The 17,292-nt window shown below is 43.3% G+C and overlaps 1 protein-coding gene and 1 non-coding gene across 4 annotated transcripts in view; one reads left to right on the forward strand and one right to left on the reverse strand.

Moving 5' to 3' along the window:
* The window catches only part of MACF1 (microtubule actin crosslinking factor 1), a 317,520-nt gene that overhangs the window by 260,857 nt on the left and 39,371 nt on the right, over positions 1-17,292 (reverse strand). The window lies entirely within an intron of this gene.
* Positions 2,586-2,692, forward strand: LOC120239937. Its single transcript, XR_005530541.1, has one exon. It is a non-coding gene; the product is annotated as a U6 spliceosomal RNA (small nuclear RNA).

Consider the following 17,292-nt stretch of genomic DNA (forward strand, 5'->3'; position numbering starts at 1 on the left):
TACCTGTGCCATTCCATTTAATCCTTATAATTTTATGTGGGAGATATTGTTATCCCCATTTTACAGATGAGAAAATGGAAGCTCAGAGAAAGCAAGTAGTCTGACTCAAGTCACTCAGCTGGTAAGTGTAGAACTTGGATTTTAACCCAAACCAGCCTGGATCCAAAGCCCTGTTCTTTCCACTTCACCGCACTGCCTTACCCCTTAGGTAACTGCCAGAGGTAGAGTCAGGAAAAATGAAAAGACTCAGCAAAGTCACATAAACAGCAATAAGGTAAAGGAAAACAAAGAAATGCTCTCACTGGAGCTAACAGAGAACATTTTAAATACGCAGCGAGGTCACTGACAGTGTCAAATGCCAACACTACAACAACACAGAATGAAGTCCACACTCCAAGCCATCTGTAAAGAGTCTTGAAAAGATGGGAGTCCTGGGCCTGGTTCTGCAGCCCAGAGAATTTCAAAGAAACAGAAGCCCGTCCCAGAGCTAAACGGGCTTCTCCCCTCTTATCACTGACAGACACCTGGGGCTGCCGGCTACACCACGGGCCTCATGCCGAAGTGCATCACCTGATGAGTCCCAGGAAATACCAACCCAAACAAACCGTTGCACAACACAGGGTCCTGTTCAACTTGAACTGTGGGAGAAGTGGCTCTCCATTCCAACTGTAGTTCAATATACAATCTGTCTGTTTCTAAAACCATACTCCCTTTTAGAAGGACTTCATGGGCCTGCTCTCTTTACTTCTCCTGTCCTAGACAAATGAAAATCAGGTACATACGGCTCCACTTCAGCTGCAGCCCTACATCCCTATAACTGACTGGTCATACTGCTACCAGAGTTATACTTCTCTCCTATCAAAAAGCCCCTGATTGTTTATATCATTTCTCTGCCTTGAAAATATCTAGTGCTGTGCACGGCCTACATTATTTCTTAGTCCTTTATAACACAGACTCAGCTCTCCACTCCAGCTTTGTTTCTCGCCCTAAACAACTGCCCATTCTCGCGAGCTTCCTACTTCATAACACTTGTCATTCTTCTCCAGGAGAAAGAGACTTCCGTGAGTCTATTCCTTTTCATACCTGTTGTCTTTCCAGAATACCTTTTCTCCCCTAGCTGACAAACTCTTACCAACTTCAAGATTCGGCTCAAATACCAATTCTGCTGTCAAGCCTTCCCTACCACTCACCATTCTGCCCCTAGTAATCCCTCCACCTCTGCTCTCACAATACTTTGTTCCTAACTTTATAAACAGAACCAGGTAGATAGATAGAGGGGATAGATATCCCCACTGGACTGTGCGTAGGACGACAATCCCTTGGTGACAAGGATTGTCATTAATCTTTATATTCTCAATGCCTTGGATAGGCAAAAGGTTCTTAATTAAAGGAAGGAAGTGTGAAGGAAGGCACCTCAGTTGGTGGAGCATGTGACCTTTTTTTTTTTTTTTTAAGTTTATTGAGAGACAGACAAAGCACAAGCAGGGTAGGGCAGGGCAGAGAGAGAGGGAGACACAGAATCTGAAGCAGGTTCTAGGCTCTGAGCTACCAACATAGAGCTCAACATGGGGCTCGAACCCACAAACCATAAGATCATGACCTGAGCTGAAATCAGACACTTAACCGACCGACTGAGCCGCCCAGGTGCCCCACATGTGACTCTTGATCTTGAAGTTGAGTTCAAGCCCCACACTGGGTGTACAGATTACTTAAAAAATAAAATCTTAAAAAAAAAAAAAAAAGAGGATGCCTAGGTAGCTTGGTCCACTGAGCATCCGACTCTTGATTTTGGCTCAGGTTATGATCCCAGGTTATGGGATCAAGTCCTGCATCAGGCTGCATGCTGAGCATGGAGCCTGCCTAAGATTCTCTCTCTTTCCCTCTCCCTCGCCCCTGCTCTCTCTTGCTCTCTCTCTCTAAAAAATAAATAAAACTTTTAAAAATTAAAAACAGCAAAAAGAAAAGAAGAAAGATATGGGGGCTTTCAGAGAAAGAGACAAGAAGCATGGAACATTATCAGGGAATAAACCAGTTAGTTGATAACAAATTATAAAAACCCATTTTCCAAATCAAAGGATTTCAAGATATATCAAACCAGGAAGTCTACAAGGTTCCTGTCACTCTACAATGAGCAAAAGATGCTGTTTGGCAACTGATATTCATTCCAGAGGGTCCATGCCCACAGTTGTTGTAATGAATAATACATACAATTAGAACTATAGCCTGGCGTTTCTCCAGGAAAACAGCCAAAAGAAACTGTGACAGAATGATAGGGACAATGCTAATACTTACTTCAAAAAACACAAAACCATTATGAGGGAAAAATAATAATTTATGCTTTGTTAGCATATAGGCTCCCTCTTTGAGAGTGAGACATGGTGTAAAACTCATCTGCTGTTTTAACAAAAAACACAGAACTACCCCACACATTTGGAAGTCCAGAGTGTTGATCATTATGCCATGGAATCTCATATTCCCCAAGCATTTCAAATCAGCAGCAATAGAAGCCAACCCCAATTGAACTTGTACTGATAACCCTTTCCAGCCCAGTAACATGCAATAAGCCTAAAAAATACACAATTAAGGTGCTTGCTTTGGCAGCACATGTACTAAAATTTGAACAATACAGAGAAGATTAGCGTGGCACCTGTTCAAGGATGACACACAAAATCGTGAAGTGTGCCACTGATGGTAGCTATACTCGTGGTGAACACAGCACAATGTATAAATCTGTCAAATCACTAAGTTGTACACCTGAAACTAATGTAACATTGCATGTCAACTATACTCAGATAAAAAGAAAAAATAAAAATTATTTTTAAAAAGCTAAATATAGGAGCACCTGGCTGGCTCATTTGGTAGAGCATGCAACGCTTGATCTCAGGGTTGTGAGTTCAAGCCCCAGACTGGGTGTAAAGATTACTTGAAAAAATACGTTTTTTTGAAACAGCTAAACACAAACACACACATACACACACACACAATTAAGGAAGGCATAAACTTTAATAGTACAAAACCGTCATGCATCCAAAAACTACAGGAGTTACTGAAGGTCTATGTAGGTGCCTAGTGCTATAAAAGATGTTGACAGGCTTCACCCCAGAAATATGCAGATTCTCAGATTCCTTGCACAGGAGAGAATCACCCCATTGTGATAGGTTTGCTTGAGGGCTCTGGGAATGGGAGGGGTAGACAGTTCTCACTGTGGAGGATGCAATCCTGTCCATCGGTGACTCAAGCCATTTTCCACTATCCTGGCTGTGCTGTCAACACACACATTTTTATTGACCACCCTGCACACAAAAAGTTGCACACATGTGCCTTCCTTCTGTCAGTCCTCAAGCTAATTTCCAAGCACCCCAGTCTATCATCAGTTAGAAAGCCCACATTGTCTGCTCCAGGATGTCAACTCCAACTCAGAACCAAGACTGTACTCTCATCAAGTCTATAATTCTACCCTAAGGCTGTCAGTTCCACGTAACAGAAACCATTTGCACTTGACTGCAATATGTTGACTTAAAACACAGCACCAGCTCCATTTCTCCCAGAGACAGTCACCTACTGCAAGCAAGGATGACAACATAGTAGTTTGTGAACCAATCCTATCAGACTAACCTGGCCCAATTTCCTAGCTCAGTAACAGCAAGAAAAGAAAAAGAATAGCAAACTTGGACTGATATGGGGTTCTAATGCAGGATTTCTGTACAGTAATGATTAAGTCATTCTTGGTATTGCAGTTTCCTCATCAACACAGGTGGATCTCTCAGTGCAAGAGGAAAAGGTACTAGGGTTGGGAGGATTGGTGAAGCCATTTAAATGCCTGGAGTTGCTAGGAGAAAAGTTTCAGAATAAAACAGTGCAGTGATGAGATGAGGACATGTGGGAGCTGCCGACTAAGTGAAAGAGATACTTGGCACCTGTCCCATGATGAAATTAACTGCACAGTAAAATATATGAACCAGCTGGCCACTGAGCCTGAAGACAGTGCTATCCCTAGAGTGCAAGGGGCCAAGAGCTATCAGTGGGGTATTCAAAGTGTCGCAGGTAATTTCAGTAGTTTTTAAAACTGCAATAGGGGCGCCTGGGTGGCTTAGTCGGTTGGGCGACCGACTTTCGCTTAGGTCATGATTTCGCAGTTCGTGGGTTCGAGCCCTGCGTCAGGCTCTGTGCTGACTGCAGCTCAGAGCCTGGAGCCTATTTCAGAGTCTGTGTCTCCCTCTCTCTCTGACCCTCCCCTGCTCACGCTGTCTCTCTCTCCTAGAAATAAATTAAAAAATATATATATATATTAAAAAAAAAAAAACTGCAATAAAATTAAAAACCAACATCCAGTTTTGAATATGTTTTAGGACCAGTAATTCTACTTCTAGAGACCCATCCTAAAAGGATCATCAGAAATGCACAGAAAATCTTATTTACAAAGATGTGGATTATCACAGTATAGCAGTAAAAAATTAAAAACACACATGTCCCACAAGTGGGAACTGTTAAATAAATGATCCTTTCATTTAAGGAAATTCCATAAGCTGTTAAGAAATGATTTAAACAGGGCGCCTGGGTAGCTTAGTCGGTTAAGCGTCCGACTTTCACTTAGGTCATGATCTCGCGGTTCATGGGTTAGAGCCCCGCATCAGGCTCTGTGCTGACTGCCAGCTCAGAGCCTGGAGCCTATTTCAGAATCTGTGACTCCCTCTCTCTCTGACCCTCCCCTGCTCACGCTGTCTCTCTCTCTCTCTCTCCTACCTAGAAATAAATAAAAATATTAAAAAAAAAAAAGAAATGATTTAAACAAATAGTAAAGGCATAAAAAAATGCTCACAAAATAATAAAGAGCAAGAAAAAGAACTACATTACAATAATAACAAACATAAAAACACAACATTATGTATATATGGATAGGAAAATATATTTAAATGGGGGACTCCTGGCTCAGTGGGTACAGCAGGCGACTCTTGATCTCAGGATTCTGAGTCTGAGCCCCCACACTGGGTGTAGAGATTACTTAAAAATAAAACCTTAAGGGGCGCCTGGGTGGCTTAGTCGGTTAAGCGTCCGACTTTCGCTTAGGTCATGATCTCGCGGTTCTTGGGTTTGAGCCCCGCATCGGGCTCTGTGCTGACTGCCAGCTCAGAGCCTGGAGCGTATTTCAGTCTGCGACTCCTTCTCTCTCTGACCCTCCCCTGCTCACGCTGTCTCTCTCTCTCTCTCTCCTAGAAATAAATTAAAAAAAAAATATATATATATATATATAAAATAAAACCTTGAAAAGAAAAGAGAAAAGAAAAGAAGAGAAGAGAAAGGAAAAGAGGAAAGAGAAAAGAGGAAAGAAAAGAAAAGAAAAGAAAGAAAAGAAAAAGATTAAATGGAAACACAAGTCATGAACAAATCTAGATGTTGTAAGTTTTCTGCGATTTTTTGGTTTTTATTTTTCTATGCTTTCTATAAGGCCAAAATAGTCATCTATTTAACGGCAGAAGAAAAAAATCTAAGTTTTTTTTTTTTCCCCTGAGATTCTTTATTAGTCACATTGAAGAGGGGGAAAAAATTCCCCCCAAGAAGGCCAATCTCTGAAGGGTACATGTCAGGATGTGAGGCCTTCTCCTGCTTGCCCAGGCTGGCCTACTCAGTGAAGTCCAAAGTAAAGCTGTAAGAGAATGAGAAAGAGGGCTTGATAAATACCTCAGAGCTAAGAACCCAAACCGAGTGTGTGCCTTGTCAGTGGTCATCTTGTTCACTTGCTCAATGTTGCCGCTGCCCAAATATACTTGGAACCCCTCATTTGGAACTGCCTCCAGACTAGTAACACCATCTTCCCAATGTCTTCCAGGGCAGTACATTTTCATTCTTTGAGATTGGATTTAATGTTTCAAAATAGCCTAAGTCTTAGATAATATTATTTTTTGACCAAAAATTAAGTAGGACTATAAAACAACTGTCATTTCTTAAGGGAGTCATAATCTGGGGGTGAAGAGAGAAACCACAAAAAGGGTTTGGCCAATGTACACAGCACAAGCACCAATATCAGAGTATTGTGGGAGTTTAATCCTCTACGGTGACTACTGAAGGACATTTGGATACATGAGCTTAGTTCAATTCTTCAAATGTCCTTTTATGCTTAACATGTGCTGGGGGAAGAAGATACAAGAAGAAAGGAGTCTAGTTCCCACTTTTAGCAACATTATAAAAAAACATCTCCTGGGCTCTGACTCTGTGCCAGATGTTACACATGCTATTGCATGTAAAATCTTCATAACACTTTGTGAGGTAAGTTGTATTATCATTCCCTCTTTTACAAATGAGAAAACTGAGGCTTACAGAAGTTACAGGAAACTTGCCAAAGAAGTAAAGACTAGGAAGAAATAACTATAGTTATTATTAATAACTATGAGCATGCTCTAAAATAAGTACCTTTCAAGTGCTATGGCAACACAGATGAGGAAAAAAGAACTCTATCTCAAAATACAAAAGGAAGAAGAAAAAGAAAGAAAAGAGAGAGAAAGCAAGGAAAGGAAAGGAAACTATGGGGGCAGTGAGAGTGAGCTAAGGCATTGAAAGACGAGGAGATGTTTAGGTACAAAGAGAGAAGGATAATGGTATTCCAGGCAAAGGCAACAAAACAGTATGTGCAGAGTGAAAAGAAGGGTGAAAGTATGTATGTCAAGGTATATTTGTTGGGGGGGGTTCTGGTTTTAGTTTAGAGAGAGAGAGCTCATACGTGCACAAATGAGGTGGGGGGAGGGGAGAGGGAGAGGGAGAGGGAGGGAGGGAGGGAGAGAGACAGAGAGAGAGAGAGAGAGAGAGAGAGAATTCTAAGCAGGTTCCACGCTCAGTGCAGAACTTGAGACGGGGCTTGATTCCGCAACCCTGGGTGATCATGACGTGAGCTGAAATCAAGAGTTGGACACTCAACCAATTGAGCTACTCAAGTACTCAGAGATATACTTGATTTTTTTAAAACCGGTCATTATCAGGGCATGTGGGTGGCTCAGTTAAGCATCTGACTTCAGCTCAGGTCATGATCTCTTCGTGAGTTTGAGCCCCACATCAGGCTGTCTGCTGTCAGCACAGAGCCCGCTTTGGATTCTCAGTCTCCCTCTCTCTCTGCCACTCCCCTACTTGCTCTCTCTCTCTCTCTCAAAAATAAAAAATAAACATTAACAAAAAAAATGTTTTTATCAGTCATTATCTCACAGACCTATCACTTTTTTTTTTTTTTTTTTTTTTTTAGCAAATAGTAGAGAACCACTTTCTCATCATTCAACCTTAACTCCCTATCTGCTTTCCTAATCCCCAATTACCAATCCACAGCACAGGCCTGGACTCTGCCAAAGAGCAAGATTTGGGCCAATAGCAAAACCTGTCATACCCACAGGAGAGGTCCATCTGGGCAGAAATCACTCAATAACTACGGTTTCTGACAGACCAGAAAAGTAAAACTTAAAGCCCAGAAGCAGCAGCAGCAACGGGATATACTATGCCCTAGCCTGGTGTCAAAGCACCAAAGATTCACAAGAAACTGGGGACCAGAACTTCAAAAGATGTCTACAGGGTCGCCTGGGTGGCTTAGTCGGTTAAGCGTCCAACTTTCATTTAGGTCATGATCTCGCGGTTCATGGGTTCGAGCCCCGTGTTGGGCTCTGTGCTGACTGCCAGCTCAGAGCCTGGAGCCTATTTCAGAGTCTGTGTCTCCCTCTCTCTGACCCTCCCCTGCTCACGCTGTCTCTCTCAAAGAAAGAGAGAGAGAGAAAGAGAGAGAGAGAAAGAGAAAGAGAGAGAGAGAAAGAGAGAGAGAGAGAGAAAGAGAGAGAAAAAGAGAGAGAAAGAGAGAGAAAGAGAGAAAGAGAAAGAGAGAGAAAGAGAGAGAAAGAGAGAGAAAGAGAGAAAGAGAGAAAGAGAGAAAGAGAGAAAAGAGAGAAAAGAAAGAAAGAAAGAAAGAAAGAAAGAAAGAAAGAAAGAAAGAAAGAGACTTCTACAATGTCTCTATTCTCTCACTGGGCTCCCTTCAACACTAGATGGAAGAATGGCTGCAAGCCGAATCATATCAAGAAAGGCAAAGTAGGTAACGCAACGAAAAGGGGAGCCTAGGACCTCTTTCTCTCTGTGCCTCTGGAATACACAAAGATACAGGTGAAATGAAAAAGGGACATGGTTATTCACCATAATCAGGGGATGCAGTGGGTGAAACTCGGCCCACAGGACAGTTTTACAAAGGCAATGCCTTGTATCTAACTATCTGCCTGGCCACCCAGGGTTGGGGAAATAATGATCTAAGACCTATAATAACATTCCAGAAATGAGTATAAAGACCAAATCAAAATAACCACATGCCCTCTTTCTAGATACCTCTCTCACCTGAGAAAGATTCAGGTTCTGGGAAAGAAGGAAGGTTAAATCAGGTGCTTTCTTTGGGTGAATGAACAAGACAAACTGCCGTATCTCATACATTTTATGCTATAAAGATGATTACACAGTGTATATACAAGAATGTAGGATTAGAAAACAAGACACAGCTCAAGAAGGCTACTGTGGAGAGAAAAGATCTATTGCCCTCATGTGAAAGCACCATACTCTGTACTTTCTCAGAGAATAAGGTGCCCATGAGTACCACTCATACCCTTGGGCAGTTTTGGGTATTTCCGCTCCCTACGGCACTTGGTTCCCAGCACCAGACAGCAGCACAATATAGCCATCTTGGCTGCTATATTCCCAGGAAAATCTAGCAGGACAGATGTTCTCAGACCAGCCAAGCCTTGGGTTTACCAATGTAAACCACCTATGTTAGGGGAGTATTTTAGGAGCTAAATGGATTAATACATGTAAAATGCTTAGAATAGGGCCCAGTCCATAACTAACCTTTGCTGAGTGCTTACTGTTATTACTATTATCACTAGTGCTACTGTCTTCCAGTCTCAACCATGATAACTATCCTAAAGTGAGATCAAGTAAGAGACCTGGAACCAATCATGGTGATGGATGACTAGTCCTTCAACTCCCCAGAGTGTAACCTGACCCAGCTCATCCTGGACCAAAGCAGGCACAAGGACTCACCCTGATTCAAAGTCTCTGGGAGAGACAGGGGAAAGAAGGTCTAGAACTAACATTTGGTGAACTCTGGCCACATTCCAGACACAATGGATATGTGTGTGTATATATATATCTTCGTGTTTAATGCCCACAGCAGTAAATGTTTCTGAGTTCATCTTGGAGAGCTAGAACCAAAATAACTCTAGTATCTGGGGTGGGAAGAGTGGAGTGTGAGCTGCCGCCACTGCAAGTGTTGTCTTCTTCTCTCTTCCCGGATTTCAGCCCCACACAGGATACTCCCTGGGATAGGTGGATCTGGTTTGTTACTTGCTCATTCCTAGCAATGTTACTCACTCCTTGACAGAAAGGACAGGGTGGGGGGAGGGGACTTTTTAGGTGGGTTAAGAAAATAAATGATTGCCACGCTGGTTTTAACATAACCTCTTTCAAAGGAAGAAATAACCCTTCCATAGGGTGCAATTTCTAAACTCTACATCCCTGAATGGATCAAATCAAGAGCAACTTATTCCATTAATTCCACTGAGAAAGTCAGGAGAATTACAAGACACTCAGGACCAAAGCAACCCATATTTAGGAGTAAAAAAGGACTCCTTCCTCCATGCATGTTTCATGAGAAGAAAACAAGAAGCGCCCCTACTGGTCATATCAGCACTTTACTCTCAAAGCACATACAGCAGAAGAGGACAGGGTTATTTGTGGTATGGTCTCTTGAAAACCTCATGAATCTACTTAGGTCACTGCTCAACTTGATTCACTTAGGCCACGGCCATCCTCATGTGGCTTAACTGCTCATGTAAACCCTTGACACAAAGGGGAACCAAACAAGAAAAGTTCTATTCTCCAATCCTATAGATAAGTAAATCTCCTGTAGTTTCCATCCACCACCAGTCCATCTTCAGGAAGCTCTGGCCTTTTATCAGAAGAATGGTGCCAAGGATAATAGGGAATAAAGCTACACTAAGGAGTTCCTACTCTAAACCTTTTCTTCTACTGAAGGAACATGCAAGTTAATGAAGGTTGATAATCCTTCCATGAGTTTTGTAAACACAGGAGGGAAAGGGTTCCTGCTGTTGGGTAGGCATCGTGCCCAGGAATATAAAAGGATCCCTCTAAGACAGGAAATAAGGCAAGGAAAGGGAGCTCTGCTATGGCACAACGGTACATTCCGGCACCTCCCTACACCCAGGCCTCAACAAGGCCCAAGAAAGTCCCTGAGAGCTCCACAGGTTCTGTCCCCATCTCACGCCTCTTCCCAGTGATTCTGGATGAAGAAGGCCAGACTCCCTCATCCCTCTCAAAACTGCCTTTGACAGAGAAACAACAGTTAACGTGGCTCATTCTTGCTAAGACCTGCCTGATACCTGATGAGCTTGCAGAGCCCCAAACCAAAAGGGATTGGCTCCAGCTCTCAGGAGTCCTGGGGAAAAAAATGTTTATATAGTGTGGTAGGGAGACAAAAAGGAAGAGAAGGCAGAAATTAGTAGAACAGTACTTTACAGTTGTATATCCCTTTATAGCCTACAAAGCTCTTCTCATAAATGTTCTCTTAGAAACAGTTCTTTAACACATAATGAAAGAAGGGAAAATATCTACAGAGCCTGGCAGGATGGGAGTCCATGTCCGCCACCATTTCCTCATCCCTGTTCCTCTCTCTACCTCCCCTACTCTCTCTGCGCCTACCCCACGGCTGCTCTGGATCCAGAATCCAGACTGCTGATGAAAGAGGCATGGTTTGAGCACCTTCCTAAGCAAATGGAAATAAAATCATCTATGAATCAGAGAAGAGGAAGTAAAAAGATTTCATCCATCTTCCGCATTAAGAGACAAAGAGAGGCCTGTGTTTTTCTCATCTGTGGTCAGCGAAGAGTTTGACAAAAGTTACCTCCTTTAGGGACGCCTGGATGGCTCGGTTAAGCATTCAACTTTGGCTCAGGGCATGATCTCCCAGTTCGTGGGTTTGAACACTGACACTGCGGAGCCTGATGGGGATTCTCTCTCTCCTTTTGCCCCTCCCCCACTCATGCTTTTTTCTCTCTCTCACTTTTGCTCTCAAAATAAATATATAAACTTTTAAAAAAGTTACCTCCTTTTTTATTTTTTAAATTATTTTTTATATAAAAAAATAAAAAATAAAAAATTTACCTCCTTTAAAGTCACTGATTTACCCTTTACATGGCACCTCTGGCCTGCCACCCTGCATTCCTCCTCCCCTCCCACCACTCCCCACTCCTGCTCTCTCCAGGTGGGACTCTGACTCACTATACACACAGGTGACTGGAAAACCTGGCCCAAGAAACAACTACACCTAGGTGAGGCTGCAGTGCCAGATGGCAAAAGCCCTCCACCCACACTGCCCTGGGAGTGTCCTGAGCTCTGCTCAACTCAAGAGAACAGGGGAGAAGACGCTTGCTGGGATAAGCACTAGGTGTTATACATTGGGATGAATCATTGGAATCTATTCCTGAAATCATTATTGCACTACATGCTAACTAACGTGGATATAAATTTTAAAATAAATGAAATTTTTTTTAAAAAAAGAAACAAAACAGATAAACACTGAGAAAAAAAAAAGGGAGGCAAACCAGAAAACAGACTCCTAACTATAGAGAATATACTGAGGGTTGATGGAGGGGAGGTAGATGGGGGAGATGGGTATTAAGGAGGGCACACGTGATGAGCATGGGGTGTTATATGTATGTGATGAATCACTAAATTCTACTCCTGAAACCAATATTACCCTATATGTTAACTAACTGGGATTTAAATAAAAACTTGAAACTAAAAAAAATACAAATAAAATAAGTAAATAAGTAAATTATCAAACCAAAAAAAAAAAAAAAAAAAAAAAAGGAAGAGAGCAGGGGACATTTCTTCATTGTCCATTCAACATTCAAGCTGAAGTAGCAGAGACAATCCTCTCCCGGTCACCCACCACCACACTTATAATGCTAGCCCTTCTGTGTCATTGTCAGAACACACACAAAAATATGGCCAGCTCAGAGTAAGAGGGCTTTCCAAGCCCCTGAGCAGAGGATGGAAAGTAAAGACCCCGCATAACACACAACACAGTAAATGTTCACAATTCAGCAAGGAGAAAGGCAGGGAGCCAGAAGCCTCCTCATACCTCTAAGGTTGTTGAGTCCCTCCAGGAACTTCTGGTACTTGTAGGCGTTCATGCCCCAGCCCAGCCGTGTTGATTCAGTGGCTAGAAGTAGGCAGCATGTCACGGTGACAGCTGAGAAGCGAGAGCGCGTTTGAACGGACTGATCTCTGAGCCCCCGTGCCTGCTAGCCCCCAAGAACTGGACTTTGACCACGTTTATAAGTGACGTCACCAGAGAAGCCTCATTACATTACAGCCCTTTGTGCTCCCTCATTTGTTGCAGTGAGCGGAAATACCTCCCCAGGAGAGGTCAGCCCCTCCTTTGCACAAAAGAGGCAGGAGACCACAACAGGCCCCTGCCTATCATCTGCCACTTCATCTGCCACCTTCTTTCTAGACTCTAGCCCAGGCTCCACTGGGATTACCACTCCCCTGGTGAAAACTCTAGGACACCAGTTAGGGGTTCATCTAACATGTGAGAACGAAACCTTTAAAGGGACACACTCACCACAAGCATGTCACCACAACAGGCGCTCTAGGGCAAATATCACATGGCAATGGGGCAGGTTTTACAAAATAAACAACCAACTCTGCACTCCTCTTACAGCAGTGATGTTTACAGAATGGAACACAGCCATACACAGGCAAGACACTGCTTATCAACACAGTTCAAGGCAGGGAGACAAGGGAGAACCGGTGAGGCCCACTCCCTAAGTGCTGAACTGTAAAGCCCGCTCGTTAAGTGCTAAATGCACAATTGGGGGGGGTGGGCAGGACCTTCTCCATAGATAACTAACTAGGGGACAACTTAAGTTCAGACACCATCCTCACGCTCCCCACTCCAGGGCACTATTCCACCCAGCTAATTTGTTTTTGGTTTTGCTTTAATGATGTCAGTAGCTGCTGCAAATTTCCTTCTACTCGATTAGCCTCAAAAAGATGACCACCTGGACCTGGACCCCGCCCCCCCCCCCCCCCGACAGTAATCACAGGCTCTTGGGATAAGCTACATAGATTATGTAATGAGAAGGAGAAAACCTGAAATTTCTACAGCTCCTCATAAGAAATTCAAAGTGGTATATCTGCATCATTATGTTCATCTTCGGAAATGTCTTTATGAAAATAACTGTAAATTTTTATTTACATATGAGAAAACAGGGTAAGCAATCTGCCTAAAAGTCACACTCCAGTGCTCTGGCTCCTCTTACCATGAAAGCCTTGGCAGTCTAGAAATCCATGGGAAACCAACTGAATCAAGACACACAGAGAAGTGACCCCTTGTAAGGAAGTCACCCCTCTCCCAGGCCTGAAGTTTTTCCGAGTAACCTGCCAGGCAGGCTGCCATTCAGTGCCTTCGGGTAGAACTCACAGTGTGTCAGATATAATGTTCCACAAAACTCCCAATTATGCATGTTGGGTGCAGGTGAAGAAACTGTATATGGAGCATTGTAAGAACAAAGAAAAAAGAGAGTGTGTGCCCACCTGAAAAGATCAGGCTAAGTAATATTAATAGCTGCTAAAATAATGGAAAGGGGAATATTTTTAAATAATAAAAATATCCAATTCAGGCTTTTGTGCCTTCTGATGCTACCAGTCAGTCAACAGTCACAAGGTAGCCAACCACTGTGTGCAGATCTAAGTATTTATGAGAAGTCAAGGGCAACACAATACATGGTTCCTTTTCTCAAAAGAACAATTTTGTGGGCAAGATTCAACATTAAAAGGGACCTTAACGCCTGCAGGGTATAAGTTAGACAATGGGATAAAAAAAATAAATAAATAACCAGAACTATAGATTCTATGGTATATTACTGTGAGAATCACAGTATCTTTAAGGTCACCTAGTCCAACAGACAAGGTCGCTGGATTCGTCATCTGTGAAATAAGGCTGTGGACAGAGAAAGACAAACATAAACCAACAGTTCAGATCGTGTGTGTGTTTCCTAGCATTATTCCACTTATTTCTCCAGGAAGAGAATGGACAATAGAGTACTTGGGTTGTAGCGTCAAAATACCTGGATTCCAGAGTCTATCTCAAGATCCAATTTGCCACAAACTAGCTATGTGAGCAGGAGCCCCAAATTCCTATAAAATGCTAACTGTTCTTTTCTGTTTAGGTCACAAACTCTAGTGAGAATCTGATGAAAAGTAAGGATACTCTCTTTAGAAAAAGGCACATATTTACCTACATACAAACCTCTGTTTACAAGTGGAGAGGGGTCAATAAATCGTAGGTAAAGAAACTCTGAACTGATCTCTACGACCTATTCTGTGTCGCGATCTGAAAGCGATTAACATAGTGCAGGCGAATGTAAGAATGTCAAGGAAGGATCAATTAGCCCCAGCAGAGACAGGTCTTCTTGCTTTAAGGCCACTATAAAATCCTACTCAGAGACTCCTCCCAGCTGAAGGAGCAAAGCAGCCCAGACGACAGGAATCTAACAGCAGGAAAATCTGACTTTTAAAATAGCCACTTGAACTAAGTGCATTTAAAAGACAACACATGCTGGTTTGTCATTTCCTCTGTGTGTTTCACCATTTAAATTGTTTAGTAACATTTTATCAGATAAAAATTAAACAAAAACAAGGATGTTTGGAGTTATGAAGTGAGTGATGGTTCCACTTTTGGGAAAGGGGAGGGGGTGCAGCAGCCTGGACTCCAGTTGTATTCTTGCAGACCAGGGACCGTTCCTCAGAATCAGAGTATTTCAAAGCACCACAGTCCAATACCTCTACATGCTCTTTGTAGCTGTTCATCTTTTATCCTCTTAGGTCCCACGTGGCGAATAGTAAGGTGTTACCTCAGGTGGCAACAGAGATTCTGCCCTAGGTTCCCGACAAAGAGGGACAGTGTGAAAGGCTCAGGATCTGGCAGTCTAATAGGGCCTCTGGCCAGCTGCTGACAGCGGGAAAAACAGCCCTGCTGCCTCCAACAGCCCCTACAAAGGCACAGACACCTCAGAACTAAGTGGAGCTTGACTGAATGCAGGCAGATCAGGAAGTGCAGAGGACAGAGCGTGAGATGTAGTCCTTAGGGCTTCTGGCTCTATAGTGACAGGATGACAGTTAAAAAGGAACACCTGCCCTACCCTTGAGTGGGCTCAGGGACACCAGAACTTAGGTGGGTTGGAGTGAAGGTCTGAGTCAGGATCAGGATATAAACCCTGAAACAGCAGGACAAGTCTGCCAGCAGTCTCCTTACAACTGAGGAGAAAGTTCTAGGCTGATGAAAAGAAAGTCCTATCTTGAAGTTCACACAGTCCCCCAAAACCCCTCTACAAATCAATTAACTTCCAGAATTCCTTTGAAGAAATCTTTCTTCTAAAAACAAAGGTCCTTCTTCCACAAGACACCCTCACATCAGGGTCAGGGAAGTGAAACCTGGGCAGCCAGTTTAAGGAATTCACCCAACCATTCATTCTGCGTATGTTTGTTGTGTACTCACCACGCACCAGGCACTAACCTATGTGCCAGGAACACAAAACTCAGGGTCTAATGAGATGGAGAGCAGGACAAAAAAAGAAATCAATCTGTCTGCTCAGATTCACAGAAAACGAGGGTCATAGGTGGTCCAAATGAAGACACAGCTGACTTCCAACTGCTCACTCTCTACGCCAGCCCTAAAGACAAGAGGTTTAGGAACGTGAAAGGTAACTCTCCTCGTATAAATATATCCAACCACGTTCTTTGAGGCCAGTTGCTCCTGTTACTCCAAAGCAGCTGCTGGCCCAGGAAGACAGCAAAAATGTCTGCAGTGACTTAAGAAGCCAGTAACAAAAGCAGGTGCCAGGTTCATGGTCCTATTCAGGGAGCGACAAAGATCACTTTCTTCATTGTCTCCCCCTGGCAGCAGTGTCTGATGGAGAAAGGGGTTGAATTACACCTTGTCCCTCTGGTCTGCTAGAGAGAAAATGAGTTTGCCATCTGAAGAAAGAGTTGTCCCCAGGGCCAGGGCCGCCTCTGCAGGCCTGAGGAACAGAAGACAAAAGAAGTCAGACCTCACGCTTAGAAGAACTGAAATGGCAAGACCAAGGGAGGCTTTAAAGGGAACTAACTGTGGGTCCAAGGAGCTCTGCCCGTTCTGTGCTCACCCCAGGTCTGGAGAGGTACTTTGTGTGAACCAGACTTAGGCTTTGGGGTCTGACAGTGAGCTTAAAAAGGCCTTGAGTTTTAGGCCACACACCCTCAAAACAGTTCTCTCTCCTTCATCCTTTTCTTTGTGGCCATGTGGTCCACAGAAAAATGGTTGAATCCTATAAGTCCTCTCCTCCTACAGTGGTTATGTAATACTACAAGACCAAACAAGGTAAAAAGGACTGACCAATTGGGAGGGAAGGCAAAAATACCTGCTCTTAAGGTAAATCTGTATCTGCCATGACCTCAGGTTCTAGCTTTATCTGAGACCAGAATTCTCTTCTACATTTATAACATCATAAAGTAACCTAAAAGCCTCGGTGGGCATTCTGAGGACTTAAGAAAAGGGTCAGAGGCAAGAGTCACCTACTACTGGAACAAGGTTATGGATCTCCAGCAGAGAGATGCGAGAGAAGGATTTTTATTTCAACAAAAGCCTCCTGACACAGCTATAGGCACCCAGGTGTAACAGAGACCAACAGTACCCTCTTCCTCCAGAAACAGCTTCTCTCATCAGATCCATCAGGATCCAGAGGACACAGCTGCACCTCCACGTCAGCTAAAGGTAGGCGCCTGCTAAGGAGCACCACATTTAGTTATTCTGACAATCCTGAGGGGGAAAGTGCTTGCTGGCTCAATTCACCTGAGCTCTTCCACCAGCAAATAAAACAAGTCTCCAAGACGACAAGCCACCAACTTCCCGAAGCATTCCTAGGTTGCTTTTGAGCAGAGGAAGGAGGCAAAATAAACATTATTGAAAACTCAGATTCTAGACACTAAAAATAGCATGAAGGAACTTTCCTTTGAAGCTGCCTTTTCCTAAAAATGAGGTTATTAAAAAAAAAAATCTAAGACAGACTGTATAGTGCTGACTCCAGGATGGCAGCGTAGGAGTTCTGAGAAACTTACTACCTTGAGTCTAAGATAATATTCAGTGTGGGATGCCTGGGTGGCACAGTCAATGAAGCAGCCAACCATGAAGCTCAGGTCATGATCTCCCGGTTCCTGGGT

The sequence above is a fragment of the Hyaena hyaena genome, unplaced genomic scaffold (assembly GCF_003009895.1).
Source record: "Hyaena hyaena isolate Hyena2069 unplaced genomic scaffold, ASM300989v1 scaffold_237, whole genome shotgun sequence".
In the NCBI taxonomy this organism is placed as follows: domain Eukaryota; kingdom Metazoa; phylum Chordata; class Mammalia; order Carnivora; family Hyaenidae; genus Hyaena; species Hyaena hyaena.